The 23,355-nt window shown below is 43.0% G+C and overlaps 1 long non-coding RNA gene across 1 annotated transcript; it reads right to left on the bottom strand.

Annotated features, from left to right (window-relative positions):
* Positions 1-5,548: 5,548 nt before the first annotated feature.
* Positions 5,549-6,349, bottom strand: LOC120914159. Its single transcript, XR_005743629.1, has 4 exons — positions 6,285-6,349; positions 6,110-6,180; positions 5,838-6,009; positions 5,549-5,743 (listed from the first exon to the last, which is right to left on the bottom strand). It is a non-coding gene; the product is annotated as an uncharacterized LOC120914159 (long non-coding RNA).
* Positions 6,350-23,355: the final 17,006 nt, after the last annotated feature.

Below are 23,355 nucleotides of genomic sequence, written 5' to 3'. Positions count from 1 at the left end.
CAGGATGTGGATCTGTGTGTGTAAACACCACAGATCCACGTCCTGTCAGGGGAGAGGAGAACTGATAGTATGTTAACCCCTTGATCGCCCCCTATTGTTAACCCCTTCCCTGCCAGCGACATTTATACAGTAATCAGTGCATTTTTATAGCACTGATCGCTTTATAAATGTCAATGGTCCCAAAATAGTGTAAAAAGTGTCCGATATGCCCGCCGCAATGTCACAGTCATGATAAAAATGGCAGATCGCCGCCATTAGTAGTAAAAAAAATTATAATAAAAATGACATAAATCTATCCCATATTTTGTATAACTTTTACGCAAACCAATCAATATACGCTTATTGTGATCAGCCTAACTGAGGAAAAAAATATATATATAAAAAAAAAGGTTTGGATATTTATTATAGCAAAAGTAATAAATATTGTGTTTTTTTCAAAATTGTCGGTCTTTTTTTGTTTATGTCGCAAAAAATAAAAACGCAGGGGTGATCAAATACCACCAAAAGAAAGCTCTATATGTGGGAGGGGGGGGGGGGATTATCAAAATTAAATTTGGGTACACCGTCACATAACCGCACAATTGTCATTCAAAGTGTGACAGCGCTGAAAATTGGCCAGGGCAGGAAGGGGGTAAAAATGCCCAGTATTGAAGTGGTTAAATGTACACATGTAGAAAACCAGTATACTTTCCCCTTAAATAATGGGTTTGGACCCTAATATTGTTTTCTACCCGTTACTTTTTTTCACAAAGATACATACAAAATTATTTCATTATGATCCCAGCTAGAAGTCTACTATTACATTCCTTTCCATCCTAAAGCTATTTCCTTTACTTTCACCGTATTCTACAAAAATATCCAGCAATGTCCTTTAGGAGTGAAATAAAATACAGGACGTTGTGGTAATAGCAAGCACGTGCATAATTCCTTTCTGATGCATTACCCTGTGGGGATCTTCCAAACACAACGGTTATATATACTAGTATTGCTTAGAGAATTTGATTATTGGATGAGGAGGAATGCACTGTTTCATGGCTTATTTTTAGCCTTTTACAGAGTTTTTGTGTCACCGTGTGACTCCTCCCTTTGTTGTGAGTAAAATAAGGATACATAATGCTTGATTATATAAGGCTATTAACATGCTCCCATCACCTAAATACAGAAGATTTTCTGAGTTGAACCAGTTTTAAAAACATGTATGGAGAAGTGTGACCAAACCCCAAGGGAAAGGAACCCTGCTCCACCCACCACTGATCCATCCTTTTGTAACTGTGACCTCTGCCACATACCTTGTGCCGGAGCCTGACGTGTAGAGGGAGGCGCCTCTTACAGCCCTGCCTCTGAGACCACTGATGTTGCGACAGTGGCCGCGAGAGTGCGACGAGTGCCTGTAAGATGTTCCGTCGGCAGCAGGTGCATCCCCAGGAGCAGGTCAGATCACTGGAACAGCAAATCCCGGACTATGAAAATAGCAGGTGGCAGATGCTTGACGGGCAGCTAGCAGGTGGCTGGTGTGGCAGGATTGGAAACACTCAACAGGTGAAGAACCAGCAGGGACCAGGTAGCATGCAGAGTGGAGCTGGAGAATAACTAGATGCAAGGTCAGACAAGTAGTGTCAGCAACAGAAGGTCAGATACAGACATAGACGGCAGGCAGAGAATGGTCAGTGTACAAGCAGGGGTCGGCAACATTGAATCAGGCAGATAAACAGGAGACAGAGCAAATCCAGAGATAGGCCAAGGTCAGGCAGGAAGTGTTCAAGCAAGATTAAGACAAGCCATGTCAATAACTGGAGACAATACAGGAAATAGATGCAGTAATACTGGTAGTAGCTGCAGATCAGACCGCATTGGCTGATAGCACTGCTGCAGTTTAAATAGTGTCATTGGTGCCAACATTAACGGCGGGCACAGGTGCGTGTGCTTGAATGTGCATTTGCACATGTTTATATACAAACAAACAGGCGCACGTACATCTGTGCCTGCACACCTGTGGACGTCTAGAAGGTTGAGCTGCACTAGTGCTACTGCCTTCCTAACAACCACTAACCAGAGAGAGAAGGTTAACGCTGGTCATCCACCAGTAGATTTCTTACCAATACATTAGTAGATTTCTTACCGATTCCTCATCCATTAAAGCATTGAAGATGGATGAATCCCTTCTATTGTATTGCTGCTGGCACCAGCTGAATGGGGTGATAGTCACCTTTCTGTGAATTTTCTAGATGCCACCAGCCAACCCTTCTTAGGGTGTACCATCAACAGTTCAAGTTAAAAACCCTTTTCCAGACACTTTTTGCCCACCCCCTCCCCCAACTTGTCCAGCTAGGAGTGGTGCCTGAGGACAGTTGGGTGGCACTTGGATGTTACTACTCACTAAAATACGCACCATATTTCAGTTGCTTGACATGTTCAGAACCAAGAAGAGCATTAGTTGAGTTACTGGGTTCAGTTATTTTTATTTGCCAACTGTCCTGAAAATCTTGTAAACCTCGGGACAGGACACCAAAGGGTTATTGAAACTCCATTGCAGATTAGGAGATAATTATGGTCTCTCAAAACTGCACTAACAATGTTCCACAAATTCACCAAGGGCTCGTTGCAAATATAGGTATGTGTATGTTAAGAAAGAATTTAGAAATGTTCTGAAAAAAGTGGACTGTTCAACCATTACAGTATTGTCTCGTACAATTTTGCACTGTCTACTATTTTGCTACCAACTCCTGAATGGAATAATACCTGTGATCCAGGGAACTTTTTTGGAATGAAGGTTGCAACATCTGTGTGGCCCAATACTGCAGCCACTATTACATTTAGTGTGTTGTAGGGCAAAGTGAACTAATTTCTTTTAATAATGTTTTCTGAACAAAGATGGGTTATTGGATTAATGGACCAAAGAGGCGTTATCAAAGGTTTCTCTGGAAATCCAGAAGCAAGATTACCACCACCACCAATTAACCTCATACCTCAAATTAAGTAATCTTATTCAGGTGACACTGGTGGGCATGGATTTTAAATTTCTCCAAGGACGAATCTGTGAGAAAATCAATACCAAATACATCTATTCAAAATATGCCTGTTTTTACTTTTTGGTTCCCAATGGAAAGTTATGCTTTAAGTGTGCATCCCGCTTCAAACTTTCATTTAATGAAATCTGAACTCCAAACAGATATTAAAGTACAGTGTGCATACCTGAATTTGACTTGATTTTAACCTATTTTAATTTCCTATACAGCAGCACACCAAGAGAGGGAAGGGAAGTAATGGAACTTCATCAGGTGAGCTAGATGCAAATATGTTAAAAACTAAAAGGCTGACAGGGGGGAGGTAGCAGAGTAAGTACTAGGTATGACCTAATTTGTTTCTTGCTGCTCATTCATTGTCCAGTCAAGAGGCTTGGGGTGCAGGTTGGTACAGCAGTGTATTGTTTAACGGTAACAGAGAGTTCAGCTTTAATCCTGTCCAACAGAGCCAACCTGAGGATAAAAACAGCTCTATCAAATAAAGCATAAGAACCTGCATTATTGCAATCAAAGGTAGCCAAGCTCCACAAACGGTTGTTTATGACATTTTAAACTCCCAACAGACCTGAGAGGTATTTGATCTTTGTGTTTGTGCAGAAATAAATACCCCAATTGTCTCTTGAAAGGTCACTTGTCCAGTGGTCAGTGTTTCTTCAATATTTTTGAACTACTTGCAAATATCAGACTGTTGTATGGTCACCTTAAGGTCAAGTGGTTCCAGGTAGCTACAAAACTTTTGGCAAATTTAAGGTCTGCCAGAATACCAGTCTGGTCTTGCTGCTGCCCCAAAAAAATGGCACGTACATAGATGTAAAACAAAACCTTTCAGCACTATAAAGATGGTAGACAACCTGCAGCAGTACAAATCAGATTGCTAGTAGTGCCTGAGCGCATACCTGTCCATGAGTCCCATCATTGGCAGTTCTGTAATGTCATAGGCTGTTCCACTGCCCACTTGCATGCTCCCACTGTTCCTTCGCTATCATTGACGGCTGTACTGGCCAACAGGAACATGTAGGAGGGGGAATGCCAGCTTTTAACACTTCCAGTAAGTGTTAAAGCTGCCATTTTACAGCTACTTCAGATTTGTGGGCACCACTTGTGCTGGAGGAATTATGTGAAGGTACATGCAGACACCATTGTAGTACTGCAACCTGTTTTACACCTTCATAACACATGCAGCCTTACATTAAAAACTTCCGCAGTTCTGCATGACCTTAGGGGCTCAAGGTATACACCTTTATCTACCAGAAAGAGTAAGAGAAGTGGGATTATCACGGTGCCACAGAAAAAATAATACCAAGATATTAATCATACAAATATTTATTAATTACAATATTTATGCATTTTCTACCAGATGTTTGTTTACTTTAATTTTGTACAGAAAATAGTAACTTCTATATCTTCTTCACAAATTAAAGCTCAGTGCAGTAACCAAAGCAGTTATAAACCTGTATAAATTGGGGGGGGGGGGAGAGAAACCTGCAAAGTCTTTGACCAATTACAGGTTTGCCATTAGGCTGTCCAACAGCATTCTTTTCACTCTCAGAAGTGCTTGACAAAAGCAGGTGCACTGTTTTAACAGGACACTGATAAGGAATTATATTGAGCTCAAAAGTTTTCTTTTCATAGAAGTTGTCAATTTAGGGCCGGTTCACACTACTGCGAATTCAAAATTGCGCGATTTTGCCGCGATTCAAGGCCTCGATTTCAGGGAATGCCAGTCTTTAGAGCTGAATTTGCATCGCACATGGATCAAACTCGCACAGGACCCTTTTTTAACGCAGCTTAGATCTGCAACGCATTGATGTGAACGGCACTCATGGAAAACTATGTTAGTAAAATTACTTGCGAATTTGAGCAATCGCAACGGATCAAATTTGCAATAGAATTCGCAGCAGTGTGAACTGGCCTTTAATATAGGTAGCTCAAACACCCCTTATAATCATTAACTCAATTTTAGGGTCCAACACAAAGTGGAAGGCTTGACCACATGCCATCCCCCTGTTATAAAGCGGTTCAGTCATTTTTTCAACTTTCCATCTATTAAATCTTCTGCCCTTGTTTTAACTTTGGATAGTAAAACATCTTTGTTCTGCCAGTAAATACCTTATACAGTCCACTTCCTGTTTCTTGTCTGGAAAAAAGCCTAGCCTTATGACATCATGCACAGCTCTCTCTCACTCTCGTGAGAGTTTGCCAGGAGCTGCAGAGCTGGAGGTGTGTGTGTGTGTAAGTCCAGGAAGTGAACAGGCAGTAGCTGCCCACAGTTAAAATGGTTGCAGCCAGACTCAGCGGAGGGAGATCTAGGTGCACCTGCATCAAAGGCGAAGCGTTCCAGTGTGAGGCGACCAGTCAGGTCACCAGGAGAGCCTGCAGTTCCAGGACGTTTAGTTTGGGCCTTAATTGGAACATCTCTATATGATTCACGTAAGTTGCCAACACCCCTGGTAAACAGGAAAAAGTGGAGGGACCCCCTAAATGGGGCTTTAAAGGCAACAGAGGTATACAGTAATCACAGTAATCCAAAAAAATAGATAATTTAATATTCAAAAATGGAAATTGTACACATATATCACATAGAATTATTTAAAAACAATACATGGTTAGGTGTCATTGAAAAGCAAGGTCCATGAAGACATACACGGCCCTACGCGTTTCGGATTACCCTTCATCAGGGGCCGAAGTATATGTAGTCAACGAGTATAAGAACCACTTTTCTAAAAAACAAAGAAAGCATATATGTTGCAAGTGTTACAAAATAGAAAATGGCAATAAATACATCAAAAGGTGCAGATAAAAACACACACATACCAATCACAGCGTTTAATCAACCCTGCACACCCCAGAGAAAGGACACCACTATCAGGACGCAGAAAGACTCCTCTGGATGAAATTAAGAGGAAGGAAGCCGGCGGTGCAGAATCACATATAGCAAGACCTCAGGCCCATATAGTCACAAAGTAACATATGATAATGTAAAAACCTGTCCATAAAAAAAGGGACAGGATAAATATACATGTAATGAAATACCTAACCATATGTAGAAAAATATGTCAAAAAATAATAATTAAATAACTGCATACCTGAGGTTAGCAGAAATGTGTCATATTAAATTTGGCCAGAGGTGTCAGTAGAGAGCTAGCAGAGCTCCAATCTGTGAATACAATGGATGGCAATAGAAACAGGCATTAGATAAGGAAGGAGGGAACCAATGCAAAAGGTGATAAATAAAAGGATCCAGAGTAAGGGAGTACTTACAAGAGACAAGCGCTCAGTGTGGCCACCAGACATGTCACTAGTACCTCTGCCGTCCAGCAATGTCTTGACATTGTTTGGACGGCTAGAGGTTTATATAGGGAAGTAAGGGGGCGGGCCTAGGTACGGCGGGCGTGGTCGGAGAGACCAGGCGAGCCGTAATAGGCCGATAGTGTGGAAGTGGGCAGTAGTAAACAGACAGCATGGGGAAAAGACTGAGAAGGCCTGTCAGGTGACAGTCAGTCACCTGACACGGAAAGGAGAGTGGGACAGGAAGTAAATGGGAATAGGCTGATGTAAAGGGAAGGGGCGGTGCGGAGACAAAGACTGCTGAGAAGGTGTCAGCAGTGAAGGTTAAACTGGGAAATTATTATTGGTTTTAAAAAACGGCAAAAAAAAGCTGCTGGGAAGGACACCAGACATAAAATATATAATAGGAAAATGATAAGGCCATTTAAATAAGGAGGGGACATTGTTCAATGTATACCAGGCCAAGGACACAAACGAGGTAAAGGTATTAAAGTAGTAAGTATATGGACAAAGGGCCAAAAAGAGATCCAGGGACATGCAGGAAAGCCAGGGGTAAAAGGAATGAAACCCCTGCAGTTTACAAATCCCTGTTATGGGCGCAGGTATAGACCCTAGGTCAAACGACACCTGAAAGGTGCGAAGGGACCAGGTCTGGGGAAGCCGTCCCTCAAAAGGGGGACGGCTTACGTGCGCCCAGCTATATATAGTGAAACAAACACCGCACGGACAACAATTCTGAGCCTGTGGGAAGTCCCTAAAAAGGGGAATGCGCAGGGGATACAGGGACATAATAATGATTACATAAATCATCAATGTTTACACAACGATGAAAACAAAGAAGTCAATTGGACAAGAAACATGAAATGCAAAAGGCAAACAGAAAAAGGCAAAAATACCAAACACAGTATCGTATCAATCTTTCTCGCACCCCCCAGAGGAAAAGCCCTCCAAAAAGGGCCTAAAACTGATCTGCTCGTTAAGACCAGGAGGGTGATTGGCCTCTAGCTCAGCGATCCAACGGGTTTCGAGCTGTAAGAGGATTTTGTTCCAATCCCCCCCTCTGGGGTTAGGATGGACTCTATCAAGGATCAAAAATTTGACCCCCAGAAAGTGTCCATCGTGTTCGGTCAGAATATGACGCCCAAGGGGTAAATCAGGATTGGCCGTACGCATGGCATGCAGGTGACGGGATGCCCGTTTATGGAAGGGTAGTTTGGTCTTACCCACATAAAACCTCTTGCAATGGCAAGTTAGCAAATACACTACGCCAAAGGTTTTGCAATTGGCATAGTGTCTGGGTTTATGGAGTTGGCCATTGGGTAGAACAATTTGCCGATCGGAGTTAATATAACGGCAAATGGAGCATCCTCCACAAGTGAAGGTGCCTTTCCTCTTGCATGGGTCACACCTAAAGGTGCCTTTAAACTCACTGGTCACAAGGTGGTCCCTGAGTGACTGAGCTCGGCGATATGTAATCGCAGGTTCCTTTGGTACGAAAGGTCCTAATTGGGGATCGATCAAAAGCAGATGCCAAAATCGTTTCAAAATGTCTCTAGTTGATGTTGGGAGTGGTATTTTGTAATTATCCTAACAGCCTCATTGTTATCGGAGGATTTCTTTCCTGTCTGAGTCAAAAGGAGTGACCGAAGGTGCCCATTAGCACGTTGAAAGGATCTTTTTAAGTTTTTCTTGGAATAGCCTCTAAGTAGTAGCCTATCTCTTAGTCCTGCCGCCTCTAGAAGAAAATCTTCTTGAGTCGAACAATTTCGCTTGAGGCGCAGGTATTGGCTATATGGTATTGATTTTATTAATGGAGAGGGGTGGGCACTGGTGGCGTGTAATATGGTGTTACCCGCTGTGGGTTTTCTGAAGAGTCCCGTTGATAGGGTCCCATCAGGGCTCTTTAGCAGGGTGACATCGAGAAAAGCAATCCGAGAGCTACTAAAATTCATAGTGAATTTAAGGTTAAAATCATTGCAGTTCATGATAGTCATGAACCGCTCAAGCTCTGGAATTGAACCCTCCCAGATCATAAGAACATCATCTATGTATCGGTGCCATCCAGATACAAGATGAATGAGGGGTTGTACAGGGGTACTGGTCAAAAATAACTTCTCCCACTCCCCCAGGTACAGATTGGCATACGATGGGGCACACGAAGTCCCCATCGCAACCCCCTGCACCTGGAGGAAGTGGGAGCCATCAAAAGAAAAAACGCCATGATAAAGTATAAATTCCAGTGCCATGATAAGAAATTCTCCGAGCCTACGATCTCCCCGAAAAATTGGGAGGAGAGTGTTCTTTATAGCAGATAATCCCAAAGAATGTGGGATTGAGCTATAAAGAGCCTCCACATCGATCGCTACCAGTAGTGCTCCTGGGGATACTTTGAAATGCTGGACTTTTTGTAAGAGGTGGATGGTATCCTTAATATAGGATGGGAGGTGCAGTACAAAGGGTTTGAGGTGGGAATCAACCCACATACTGAGATTCTCAGTTAGGGCGCCATTGCCAGATACAATGGGTCGTCCTGGTGGGTTAACAATGTCCTTATGGACCTTGGGTAAACAGTAAAATGTTGGAATTTTCGGGTATTTAATACGGATAAATTCCCACGTGTCTTGATTAATTACGCCCTGAGAGAACGCTCCATCCACCAGAGCATAAAACTCGGTTTCGTATCTGATGATAGTAGATTTTGGGATGGGAATGTACCAATCCTTATTGAAAAGAATCTTTAGACACATACTCCTGTACTGATCATTGGTTTGAATCACAATATTCCCTCCTTTGTCAGAAGGAGTTTGGGCCTTGACCGCAGGATTTGTTCAGAGGGCTTTTGCCCATTTGCAGGAAACAGGGACACTGCACCACAGAAGGAGTTAAATGAACACTGTATACAGCCATCATTGCTGGGAGTCATCTTGCTGACACTTGTAGTGCCACAGGGATAAAGCATAAGGCCATCCATTTCTAGGGACAATGTATACAGACATTATTGTCCTTTCACCTTGCTGAGAAAGATCCTGCCTACTTCACTTGATAATCTTGGCCAGTTGTGTTGTTTGGCCCTGCTATCCAGGAGTAATAGTGTACCATGAGAGTGGCTAGCTGAAGACACAAAGTTTTATCTTTTCTTCAAAAGCAGCTGTTTCAGGGTTATCGCTACATAGCGCTTTCCCACATAGGACCCAAAAACACAGTGTATATGTATTGACAAGTGAAACTTTATGCCATTTTTGGCAAGGGTTTTAAAATGTGATCACACATCCTGGGGATGTAAGATATGTCTGTTAATAAGCCATCTGCAATTGTCGTGTGTCTTTTTTTAGGATTGAAAAATGTAGATTTTTTTTTGACCTGCTATGGTAAATGAAGTATCGGCAGGCACCAGCAGACCAATATGTTTTTGTTGTGTATTAGGAGTGGAGATACAGTTGGGGAAGGATAAAAATGGGAGTATGCATCAATAATCAGCTAGCAACAGGACCATCAGGGCCTTGAAAGTCCCCTTTAACCAGTGGAATTTTTGGGTTCCTACCTTTTGGGGCCATCAGAGCTATTCTCTCTTCTACTTCTGCGAGTAGACCTGCGGACATGTAAGTAAATAAAGTTCCACCATTGGTGTGCATAAAAGAAATTCATTGTTGTCAGTGAGACAATCCCATTATTGTTGTCAGTGGGAGTAAAATAATTCCCGTTACAGGTGTTGGTGTAAGTTAAAATAAGCCCCATCATTGGTGTCAGTGGGACCTATTAGGCCACATATAGTTGGTGTCAATGAAGCAAAATAAACATGTATTGTTGGAGTCAGTGGCATCAGAAGTAAAATAAACTTTATGGGGCAGATCCACAAAAGGATTACGCCGGCGTAATTTTAAATTTCCCGCGTCGTATCTTTGTTTTGTATCCACAAAACAAGATACAACGCCATCTGAGCTCGATCCGACAGGCATACGTCTTAGTACTCCGTCGGATCTAAGCTGCAATTTTTCGGCGGCCGCTAGGTGGCGTTCCCGTCGAAATCCGTGTCGAGTATGCAAATTAGCTATTTACGGCGATCCACGGCTCTGCGCATTTTTTTTTGTCGTTTGCGTTCGGCTTTTTCTATAGCGTATAGTTAAAGCTGCTAAATGGTGGCGTACTCAATGTTAAGTATGGCCGTCGTTCCCGCATACAATTTTGAATTTTTTACGTCGTTTGCGTAAGTGGTTCGCGAATAGGAATTTGCGTAGAATGACGTCACTGTCTTAAGCATTGGCTTGTTCCGGTTAAATTTTGAGCATGCGCACTGGGATACCCCCAGGGACGGCGCATGCGCAGTTAATAACAAAATGTTGTTTACGACGGGTCGCGACGTATTTACATAAAACACGCACCCATTACATACATTTGAATTCCGCGCCCTTACGCCGCAAGAGATAAACTACGCCGCCGTAACTTACGGCGCAAATTCGTTGAGGATTCAAAGCAAAACAAAGTAAGTTACAGCGGCGTAGTGTATCTTAGATACGCTACGCCCGGCGCATTAATGCGCCGTTGTACGAGGATCTACCCCTATATTGTTAATGTCAGTGGGTTAAAATGAATAACCTATTGTTAGTATCAGTAGACAGGAAGTAAACCCTATTTTTGTTGATATCAGTGTGATAAAATAAACCCCACAGTTGGTGTCAGAGAAAGCAATATAAAGCACATATTGTTGATGTCAGGGGGTGAAAAAAAAACCCATAAAGTTGGTGTCAGTGGGACAAAGAACAATATTCTATGTTTGCATTGGTGTTCAGTGGTTACTTATCTGATCACATTCTCTCCCTCCCTGTGCTCTGACGCTCTTCTTCTCGCTGTCCAGAACTATGCTATCACTGTCAGACAGGAAATCAATCTATCCCACAGTGCCAGTATAATTGCAGTGTTGGGTACTCCACTGCATTGGGAGAAGGGGGGTGTTTAGTAATTAGTTCAGGAGGACTAGGGAGTGTGGGTCAAAACATCAATTTTTAAAGATTTCCACTCTTTTATGAGCAGTTAGTAAAGGGTGGAGTGAGAGAAGAACTGGTGTTATGGGAGCATGTTGAAGCTGTGTACACATAGTTCAGTTTTATTTAGATCAGCTGAAAATGTTCTAGACAACAGTAGTGTTGTACTGAACATGTATAAAAATTCCAGCGTAGGAAGCAGGCCTTTGGGATTATCGTAGGCCAAATCCAGCATGGATCATTAGAAGTTCTGCCTGTACATCCAAAAACAAAATGCAGACACAGATAAAGAGCTATCACTCTTGACTAATGCACTGTACACACGATCGGTTCTCGCCTGATTAAAACGAAATGATGGATTTTTTCATCAGTTATCCATTGAAGCTGACTTTCATCAGTCTTGCCTACACACCATCGGTTAAAAATCCGATTGTGTCCAACGCGGTGAGGTAAAACACAATGACGTGCAGAGAAAAAATGAAGTTCAATGCTTCCGAGCATGCATGGATTTCTGACTGATGGATTTCCCCACAGACGATCGTTTTTTTCTATCGTTTTATTTAACCATACGAAAATTTTAGAACAGGTTCTATTTTTTTTCACTGATGGGAAAAAAACTGATGGAGCCCACACACGATCGGTTCGTCCAATGAAAACGGTCCATCAGTCCGTTTTCATCAGACGAACCGATCGTGTATACAGGGCATAACATGTGTTTGAAAGCAGGATTTTGAACACCTAGCATACCCTTTTTGTTTACCTATGGCTGTATTTAAATGGGATGGGCTTGGAGAAAATATGTAAGTGACTGGATACCTCTAGATGGAGTTTAAGAATTTATGACAGTGATTGGGCAATGTAATTCCAGTGGGTTACAGGCTTGCACAGAGTAGAACAGAAACCATAGACTTGCATTAAAAAAAATCTAAATATTGTAATGTATATTGTACTACTATGACATGTCCTCCAAGTTTAGAAAAAGGGACACGGCAAATTAGGCACAATTTAAAGAGGCATGGTCAGATCTTAGGCCTGGTTCACACCTATTCAGGTTGCAGTTTGCATATTCCAGGTGCATTTTGCGTTTTTCAATACACGTTTTTGATCCATTGAAGTCTGTGGAACCAAAAACCAGAAAAAAAGTGCCATAAAATACACAGATGTGAATGTGACCCATATGAAACCATGTTAAATGGACTGTAGTGTGTTTCTGCAAAACTGAAAACGCACAAAAAAATGCATAGGTGTGAACCAGGGTAAAGACAGAGAGAGGGGGAGAAAAAAAACACAAAACCCTTAATTACCCCCAGGGAGCCCAGATCGGTAACGCTGAACTGGCAATGGAGATCCTAAACGGTGGATCCTGCCATGTATTGGGGGAATTAATCGGAGAAGGGAAAGAGGTTCCAGTGGATCCATCTGGACTTATGTTCCTCCGACTTATCCCGCAGCGCAGAGGTCAGATCTTCCATTTGCTCAATATCCTTCACCCTTGCGAACCATTGGGCCACCATTGGCGCAGACTGTTGCTTCCAGAGAGGTGGGATGCTGGCCGGAGCAGCATTAAGGAGATGCTTGAGGAGGGATTTATTGTAACGTTTCCTTGATAGGGGAGTGGAGTTAAGGAGAACTGCAGCTGGGTTATCCTGAAGGGAGATGTCCGTGAGTTTCTGTATGAGCTTAAGTGCCGGCTGCCGAAAAGTTTGAAGCACAGGGCAGTCCCAAAAAATATGTATTAGGGTCCCTGGGTGTAAGCCGCAACACCAACTTCGGTCAGTTTGTAGAGGAAATATCTTAGCCAGCAGTTCTGTACCAGCGCATCACTATTTTATAGGCGGTCTCTTGATATATGCTGCATAGAGAGGATTTCTGTGCGAAAGAGTATGCAGTCTTTTTGGGGTTCTGTGAACATATGATAAAAAAAGCACTTGTGGGTTGAACCAATCCTTTATTTTTTGTACAATTCTCCTTTAAGGGGGCGTGTCCTATGTCTGCATACTTTTGCTGATAGGTGTCCCTCATTCCCATCTCAAAAAGTTGGGAGGTATGAGGGTGTCCATGTCTACCCATGTCCACAGCCAAAAGAGCCTACAATAGGCACGTGAGTATCAGAACTGGACCACAGAGCAATGGAAGAAGGCCGTTTGGTCTGATGAATCAAATTTTTTTACATCATGTGGATGGCCAGGTGAGTGTGCTTTGCTTACCTCGAGAAAGAGATGGCACCAGGATGCACTTTGGGAAGAAAACAACCTGGCATGTAGACAGGTTGTCTACAGACTGTTAGTTAAGGCAGTTGCTGGCCCAGACTGGGGATGGGGTTAATGTTACATAGTTAGTCAGGTTGAAAAAAAGTCCATCAAGTTCAACCATAAAAAATAAAATAATAATAATAATATCATACAACCACATATACCGAATTCTATACCCACAGTTGATCCAGAGGAAGGCAAAATACCCCAGCAAAGCATGATCCAATTTGCTACAGCAGGGGGAAAATTCCTTCCTGATCCCCCATGAGACAATCGGATGTTCCCCAGATTTACTTTACCTATAAATGTTAGTACTCGGTTATATTCTGTACATCTAGGAAAGTATCCAGGCCTTTCTTAAAGCAATCTACTGAGCTGGCCAGAACCACCTCTGCAGGGAGTCTATTCCACATTTTCACAGCTCTTACTGTGAAAAAACCTTTCCGTATTTGGAGATAAAATCTCTTTTCCTCTAGACATAAAGAGTGCCCCCTTGTCCTCAGTGTTGACCGTAAAGTGAATAACTCAACACCAAGTTCACTGTATGGACCCCTTATATATTTGTACATGTGGATCATGTCCCCCCTTATTCTCCTCTTCTCAAGAGTGAATAAATGCAGTTCCTCTAATCTTTCCTCATAGCTGAGCTCCTCCATGCCTCTTATCAGTTTGGCTGTCCTTCTCTGCACTTTCTCCAGTTTCCCAATATCCTTTTTTAAGACCTCTGCATCTGTTTCCAGGATGTTTGGGTTCCTGGAGCTTCGGCCCACTCAAGAAGATGTTGTGATTTCACCGAGGACTGCTGCACCCTGCAGTCCTTCAAAAGGCATCTCGAGTCTGGAAAACCACCAAGCCTTGAGAAACACTATTAATGGACTACTGCCTGTTCAAGTTAGGGAATATTCCAATGAAATTGTTCATGTTAAACTGTACCTTGAATTGTTCAAGTAAACTTGCATGAACTGTTCTAAGCCTGGTCTGCAGTCATTTAACCACTTCAGCTCCAGAAGGTTTTACCCCCTTCCTAACCAGGCTATTTTTTAGATTCAGCACTGTGTTGCTTTAATTGACAATTGTGCAGTCGTGCGACGCTGTACCCAAACCAAATTTATGTATTTTTCCCCCCACAAATAGAGCTTTCTTTTGGTTGTATTTGATCACCTCTGAGGTTTTTATTTTTTTTGCGTTATAAACAAAAAAGTCCGACAGTTTTGAAAAAAAAAACATTATTTTTTACATTCTGCTATAAACCACATTCAATAAAAAAAATTCAAAATCGAATTTCTTCATCAATTTAGCCCATTATGTATTCTGCTACATATTTCTGGTAAGAAAAATCCCAATAAGCATATATTGATTGGCTTGCACAAAAGTTATAGCGTCTATAAACGATGAGATATTTTTATGGACTTTTTATTTATTTCTTATTGTTTTTACTAGTAACGGTGGCGATCAGCTATTTTTAGCGGGATTGCGACAAATCTGATACTAAGTGACACTTTTGGGGACCAGTGACCAGTGCTAAAAAAATGCACTGTCACTGTATAAATGACACTGGCAAAGAAGGGGTTAACATCAGGGGGAAAACCGAGATCTGTGTTTCTGCTTTGTTCACATTGGCAGACCGTCGTTCTGCTCTCCTGTGAATGATTGCGGAGCCGAGGACAGGGATGAGGTACAGGTATGTGATTATGCACCTAAGGGCCGCCCTGCCGCAGTACATGTACGTAGGGTTGTCCTCAAGTGGTTAAAGGTGTTCATTAAGGCTTCTGGCTTATGAAAGAACAAGGGTCCGTAAAGCACATGTGGGGTATGAAACAAACCTCTACGGAAGATGTACTCGGCAAGCAGGAGGAGTAATGCAGTTTCCAGGGGTAACCAAAAACTAGTCCAAGGTACATTGCAGCCAGTTGTAAGGCATGGTACATGGTTGGGTGATGGGTCCTCCGGTAGTGAGAGGGTCAGTTTTCTGTCTCGTTTCCTAAAATAACGGGACCGAAACCAGAGTTATGGAGAGACCCAGTGTGCCTGGCCGCATGGTATAAGAGCAGAAGGAGTTAATTATGTGCATGCATAATATCCACGCTAGGTGCACAGCAAGACCCCATTCTGTCACTGAGAGTAAGCTGGCATAGGTACCCTGTACCGGTAGAGAGGGCATGGGCTCTGCAGTGTATCTCCTAAATGTAAGAAACATTAAAGATGTTCTAAAGCCTCAAGGTTCTTTACCTTCTATGCATTTGGGTAAAAAACGTTCTGTTCCCCCACCTCACCCCCTTATTCTTACCTGAGCCTGATCCGATCCAGCGACATGCACGAGAACAGGGGCTTTTCCTGCTGTCTCCCTCTTCATTGGGCAGATTAATAGTAGCAGCAGCTGTCGTCTCCCACTGCTGTCAATAAAATGTTGTGACAAGGGAGCGGGGGGTGGGCCAAGTCGCCCCGGTCTGTGTCAATAGATGCAGACTGGGCACCTCAGGAGCGAGCGTGCATGGATAACTCCAGGGAAAGTGGCACTTGCCAAAGAGGAGGGACCTGAAGCGCTGGCAGGGGACAGAAAAGGAGGATCAGGGCTGCCATTGCACAGAACAGGCAAATATGACATGTTTGTTACTTTATTTTAAAAAACAATTAAGGTTTATAATCACTTTAAGCTAGTGTGTAGTGACACGGACAGCACTTTTGCAGAAAGACTCTACATTTTTCCACTGCACACTGTGTAATGCCACGTACACACGACTGTTTTTCGGGTTGTAAAAAAATAAGTTTTTAATGGTCTAGAAAAAACATTGTTTTTTTCAACCCGATTGTTAAAACAGCCTTGCCTACACACGATCGTGAAAAAAAAAATTATCTAGCAAAGCGCGGTGACGTACAACAAGTATGACGGCACTATAAAGGGGAAGTTCTTTTCGGATGACGCCACCCTTGGGGCTGCTTTTGCTGATTTTGTGTTAGTAAAATACGATTTGCGCTTTTCTGTCTGTTACAGCGTGATGAATGTGCTTACTCCATTACGAACGGTAGTTTTACCAGAACGAGCGCTCCTGTCTCATAACTTGCTTCTGAGCATGCGCGTTTTATTCACGTCGTTAAAGCCCACACACGACCATTTTTTACGACGTTAAAAATGACAAAGTTAAAAGCGTCGTGAAAAATTAGAGCATGTTCTAAATTTTTAATGACCATTTTTTACATTGTGAAAAATGCTCTGGAGGCCACACACGATCGTTTTTAATGACCTTACAACCCGAAAAAAGGTCGTGTGTACGCGGCATGAGGCTCATCTTTAAGCCGGGGAACGAATGTTTTTTTTCTCACATGAACACCTGCTCCTGGGCATTGATGAGAGCTCTCTGCACAGAAAAAGGGTACCCCACGTGGAGGCAGTAGTAGACAGTATAGAGGTCAGGTGAAGTCCATGCCTTGAAGGGTCGGGGCTGTTATGGTGGCAAAAGTGTGACCTTCTCAATATTAGTAAGGTGGTCATAATGTTATGGCTGATTGTTGTGTACCCTAGTCCCACAGAATCTACTGACTGGCAGGGTGCAATTTCTACTAGTCATTGCCCAAGTGGTGCCCTATTTTACTGCTAGATAGCTCCCAATAGGGACATCTAGTGGAATATTTGGCAATTACATTGGGGAATAACCGTATGCGCTGCACTCCCCTACACCCTCACTTGCTGTCCCAATGACATCAGAAGAAATGGGTAGAGGGTCATTAGGCCAAAACAGTGCAAACAAATGTCCTATTTCTTTCACACAATATAAAAAATAAATACCCATTTAAAGAGGAAGTAAACCCTCTTAAAAATAAATAATAAAAAAAACCCTGCAAGAAAAAGGCATAATGAACTAGTATGCGTAGCATACTAGCTCATTATGTATTAATTACCTGAGATCGAAGCCCCCGCAGCGGTGCTCGTTCCTCTCCTCCAGCACCGCCATCTTTCCCCAAGTATCTTCCTCGTATCGCGGTTCCGGCGCTGTGCCTGGCCGGAGCCCTGATGATGTCACTCACGTGCATGCGCGGGGGTGCCGCCACTAACGGCATGATCGCCGTTGGTAACAGCACGCTCAGTACGCCTGCGCGCCGTTTTCTACGCATCGGTGCATGTCTTTTGGAAATATCTCCTAAACCATGTAGGTTTAGGAGATATTTCTTGCACCTACAGGTAAGCCTTAATCTAGGCTTACCCGTAGGTCTAAGTGGTCTGTAAAGCCCTGTACACACGATCGGATATCTGATGGAATCTAATCTGATGGATGTTTTCATTGTATATCCGATGAAGTTGACTTTTATCTTGCCTACACACCATCAGTCAAAAATCCAATCGTGTCCAAACACCGTGACGTAAAACACTACGACGTGCTGAGTAAAATGAAGTTCAATGCTTCCGAGCATGCGTCGACTTGATTCTGAGCATGCATGGATTTTTGATCGATGGACTTCCACACAGAAGATAATTTTTTCTATCGTTTTTTTATCCATAGGAAAAAATAAAAACATGTTCTATTTTTTTTCACCGATGGAAAACAAACCGATGGTTTGACCGATGAAAACAGTCCATCGGTCTGTTTTCATCGGACAAACGGATCGTGTGTACAGGGCTTAAGGGTTTACAACCACTTTAAGAGATCTGACATTCTATTACTACCTGTAACAACACCCTGTCACCTGGATATGAAGTCAGGGTAAATCTTTGGGCTTTCTGGGCTGGAAAATAATAATGAACTTTTAGTATGTATATACAGTATATTCAACTTTTATTGCAGTATTTATTTGAAAGTAATTTTTCGCATTTTTACATTACATTGCTCTTCATATATTTGTTATTGTATTTAGCGTAGATTAGCCAATAGAGACAGATGAATTAACCTTCACCAGCATTCTGTTTCCCTGCTTAACAACTATTAAGATGTAGATCAACTACACAGGGAGTGCTTTGTTCTCAATTAAGTCGGCCATAGATGGATCGAAATTCCTCTGGATTGGCAAGCCCCAGCCACATTTCGATCCATCTATGTACAGGCTGGTTGTACTGAAGTCAATATACCATTCAGCTTCAGTACAACCAGCCTGACTGTTTTTTTTTTGCCCGATAACTACTGGCGGCTTTAGGCGTAAGCAGTGTTCATTGCATTTTGCTGGTGGGGAAGGCTCCCTGTGCTCCCCACCTAGTTGAGGTAAAGAAAACTGCATAATGTATTAGCCAATTTATAGTTATATTGTGAGGAGGAACAGTAAAATAAAACCATTGTGTTGCACTGCAAAGCTGAAAGCAGAGCATGTTATATGTAAGTTTTGTCCAAGTCAGTGAGTCATAAAACATTAAAGCTGAATTTACACCTATGCATTGCAGTAACATGCAGTAATGTTCATTCTACTGCTCACTACTGCAGCATCCATTACTGCAATGTAGGATACAGCATGTGCTGCAGTGCGATCTTTTAGAACTGAACTCCAACATAAGGTGACCAGATTTTTAAAATTAAATCCGGGGACATATTTTTTTTTTTTACTAGTAATCAGCGACTCTTTGCCCGTCGTCGCCGCCCGCCTCACAGCCTGTCAAGTCTTACTCTCCGGGCCCCGGCTACTACTGGGTGGGGAGTGGAGGAAGATCACTCTGCCAGGGAAGGCAAGGAAATAAGCAGGTAGTCAGCTGACCGGGAATGAGCATGCACCCGAAACTGCAGAAAATGTCCCTCCACTCCGACCAGCACATGATCATCAGAAAGGGGCACAGAAAACGAAAAAAATAGACCCCCCCTAGTAGGAGTGGCTGGGGTGTGTATCAGCCATCAGCACACATGTACTGTAGCACAGAACACTTTGTGAAGGTGCCCTGCAGCCAATGGATAAGTGTAACAGCCAGGCAACTAGCATTTTCAGAAAGAAGTCAGCACTTTCTCTCATTAGTTACATTAAGGCTGGGTTCACATATATGTCCGGTTTCGGTGCGGTTTTCATTCAGCGGTTCAGGTGCAAATTTGACACTGAACCGGAGTGAAAAACACACAGGACCCATTTTTATTTTGCATCGCAACCAGCCCGCATTTATGTGAACCGGCCCCATTGAAAGCCGGTCTGGGGCAAGTTATGAGATGCAGTTCAAAACGCATCCGATTCACATATATGTGAACAGAGCCAAAGTCAAAGAACAATCGGATTATAAAATGACGGTGAATTGTGCCATGTATATTTTATGCAACCTAAAACATTTTTTCAAAGTTTTCCATTAATCCACTCACATTTTCACACTTCCAAAGTGCTGCTGACAAAACAATTAGCAGCGCTTTTTCAAAAAGGACTATAACCTAGAAAAGTGTAAATTACTTATACACATATAGCTAAGACAGCCCTTAGGTTATGTAGTGTCTTCTAAATATTAAATATTAGTCTGGTTTTACCCCTCTGCCCCATGCAAAAAATCTAATCTTTCTGACTTTTCTTGCAACCATTACTGCTGAAGCTGGCAATTCTGCTTTGTAAAAACTCCCTTACCACTTTTGAAGCATGTTTAACAATGGGTTGTCTGTGTGCCACCCTCTGTCAATGCTTCCTCCACTTTTGCAAGTGCAGCAATATGAGCAAAACTCAATGTTTACCACAAGCTGCCTGCTTTATAATTTATAATTGACGACTTGTTGTTATGAACTGCTGGAACGCAGTCCGCATTGTGTTTTATGAATAGCGCATCACTGCGCAGAAAAGGAGTAAGCTTTGACAGAGAGTGTCAAGGGTGTTGAACAGGATTTTATCAATATAATCAATATAGAATGAGGCTGGAGAAGGAGTTGTGCAGCAAGTGCTCGGGCTGGTATACAATGTCTACTATATATCACGCAGCTATCTGTGTCCTTGCCTGATGTTGGTAGTAACACATAGCCAAGACCTTGGTTTGTATACAATGGCTACTTAATCATCCTTCTGGCAGTCTACTGCCCCTAGTTTGGCAATGGCCTGGGTTAGTATTTAGTACCCACTACCGTGTTTCCCCAAAAATAAGCCCTACCCCGAAAATATCACCTAGCTTGATTTTCAGGGAGGGCTGCAATAAAGGCCCTACCCCAAAAATAAGCCCTAGTAAAGATCATGAAAAAAAGTGTAATCCATCTTTTGGAAAGAGATTTTATCGGTATAAGGTGTAGTGTGTCCCCATTGTAACTATATTCTGTAAAATACCTTATTTACAACTGCCGCTGACCCGCCAGAGGTATTCTCATCTCCTCCCGGTTGACGTCTGGGGCCCCTCCCTCTTCAGTGCTCGGAGCAGGCTGAAGTCAGAGGGGATATCGTCTCCTCCCTCTTTTCCTCTCCTTCCGGCTGATGTCTGGGGCCCCTCCCTCTGCAGTGCTCGGATCAGGCTGAAGTCAGTGGGGATCTCAGCTCTTCCTTCTTCTCCCAGCTGATGTCTGGGACCCCTCCCTCTTCAGTTTTTGGAGCGGGCTAAAGTCAGCGGGGATCTTGGCTCTTCCCTCTTCTCCCGGCTGACGTCTGGAGCCCCTCCCTCTTCAGTGCTCTGAGCGTGCTGATGTCCGCGGGGATCTGGGAGTGGAGAAAAAGAGCTCAGGCAGATCACATGAGCGCCCAGGGGAGCTGTAAAAAAGGTATTTTTACATAGGGAGATTCACTGCACCTTATACTGGTATAATATTTTCATAAAATGGATTACATCATTTTATAAGGATTTTAACCAAGATGTTTTTGTTTTTTTTGGTATTTATGATTTTAAAATACTGATTCTTGACCTTACAGGGGGAGGGGGGAGAGAAGATAGGGGACATTATTGTTTTATTCCAGGTTTTTTTTAGAACATAGAGGGGTAAATTACATGGCTCTGTGCTGTCGATCATGCTTTAAAAGATCATGATATATTTTTGTTGGGTCACAATCACTCTAAGAATATTACTGTACATGCTGAAAATAAGCCCTACTGTGTTTTTTGTAGCCAAAATGTTTTTTGTAGCCAAAATTAATATAACACCTGGTCCTATTTTCAAGGGAAACACAGTATGTATTGTAAATCTGATGTTGTCCTGACCCCTAATTTGACAGTCACATATAGCCAAGGCCCTGGTTAATATAGAGTGCCTACTATAAATTATCCATCTGATGGTGTTCTGCCCCAAATTTGGCAATCACACATAGCAAAGCCCTGGGTTAGTATCTAGAACCTACTATATATTGTCCTTCTGACGGTGTCCTGTCCCGATGTTGGCAGTCACATATAATAAGGCTTGGGTTAGTACATAGGGCTTACTATATATCATCCATCTGATGGTGTCCTGCTGCAATGTTGGCAACTACATATAGACAAGACCAGAGTTAGTATGGTGCCCACTATATATTATTTAGCTGACTGTGTCCTTCCCTGATGTTGGTAGTTACACATAGCCAAGGCCCGAGATTGTATATGTTGTCTGCTATACAGGTACTCCTCACTGAACGACCAGGTTCCGTTCCAACGACCAATATCAATAGTAATAGTAATACTGTACTGTATTGTGAAAAAAGGTCTAAACACAAAACTCCAGCTCAATAACGTTGTTTTAATTTGCAAGTACAGAACACAAACAAAAATTCTGTACTGTACAATACAATGATGTATAGCGCGTCGTTTAAGTGGGGAGAGCTGGTCAGAGCTGGTCATAAGTCCAAATGGTCGTTAAACCAGGAGTATCTGTATATCGTCTTGCTGACGGTGTCTTTCCTTGATGTTGGCAGTCATACATAGCCAAGGCCTGAGTTAGTATATGGTGTCTACAATATATCATCTAGCTGACTGTGTCCTTCCCCGATGTTGTCAGTAACACATAGCCAAGGCCGGGGCTAATATATGGTGCCTACTATATGTAGTGAGGTCCCGGGGGCCTCTGAGGCCTAATGGTTACCTCCAGGGTTAGGGACAACCGACATCCTTCTGTGTAGAGTGGATTACAAGACATGGTGGGTGTGATGCAAGGTGGATTAATAGGCGCCAGACACGTCTTGAATGCAAAAAGATGTATTGTCTCTTGAACAGAACTGTGGGAGAGAGTGTTGGGGCAAGGACACCCTTAAGTAGATGCAATGTTAATTGGTAGACTTTGAGACTTCTATAGTCAGACCGCAATGCAGGAAAAGACATCCAGTTAGACACCACATCTGTATGAGTAGTTTTGCTGTCTCCTATGGCAACAATCTTGGAATAGTTTCTAACAAAGTTTGTAATGAACTTCTTCTACAATCTCCTATTGCAGATCTTCACTCAACTGAGCTCCAGTCTATCACTTAGACTTGCTGATCCACTGCCATCTGTATCCCCTGAGCTCTTCCAATCTTCTTACTGAGTATCTTCCTCAAGCGTCACCCCCGCATCCCTGCTGCGTCCCAAACTTGGCACTCACCGATTCTCCTCAAGCATCACCCCACTGGCCTGCTTGGTCCCTGGTTTGGCAAACAATAATGCTCTGCAAGCATCACCTCCACTGGCTGGGTCCCTGGCTTGATATCTGCTGAAGTTTCCCAATTCTTCACCGTCCCCGGTTGGTGAGAATACTGCTCTGGTACTTGCTTCAGCTACTCACAGTGGTCCCTGGTAATAAGGTGGATGGTCCCTTAGTGACCACAGCTTCTCCTCTACCTCCGACCACGGCAGGTTCTCCGGCTGGCAGAACCGTTACTTCTGGTTGGACGGCAAGCTGCAATCCCAACCCTACGCTGCTCTCTTGCTTCTGGATAGGCCCTCAGACAGCCTAGCAGCCAGATGTCCCTGGGATAGGCCTCAGGTCTCTGGTCTAGCAGCCTTGGGCAATACGACACACG

This window comes from Rana temporaria, chromosome 9 (genome assembly GCF_905171775.1).
Source record: "Rana temporaria chromosome 9, aRanTem1.1, whole genome shotgun sequence".
Lineage (NCBI taxonomy): Eukaryota > Metazoa > Chordata > Amphibia > Anura > Ranidae > Rana > Rana temporaria.
This window is presented reverse-complemented; position numbering and strand designations above follow the sequence as displayed.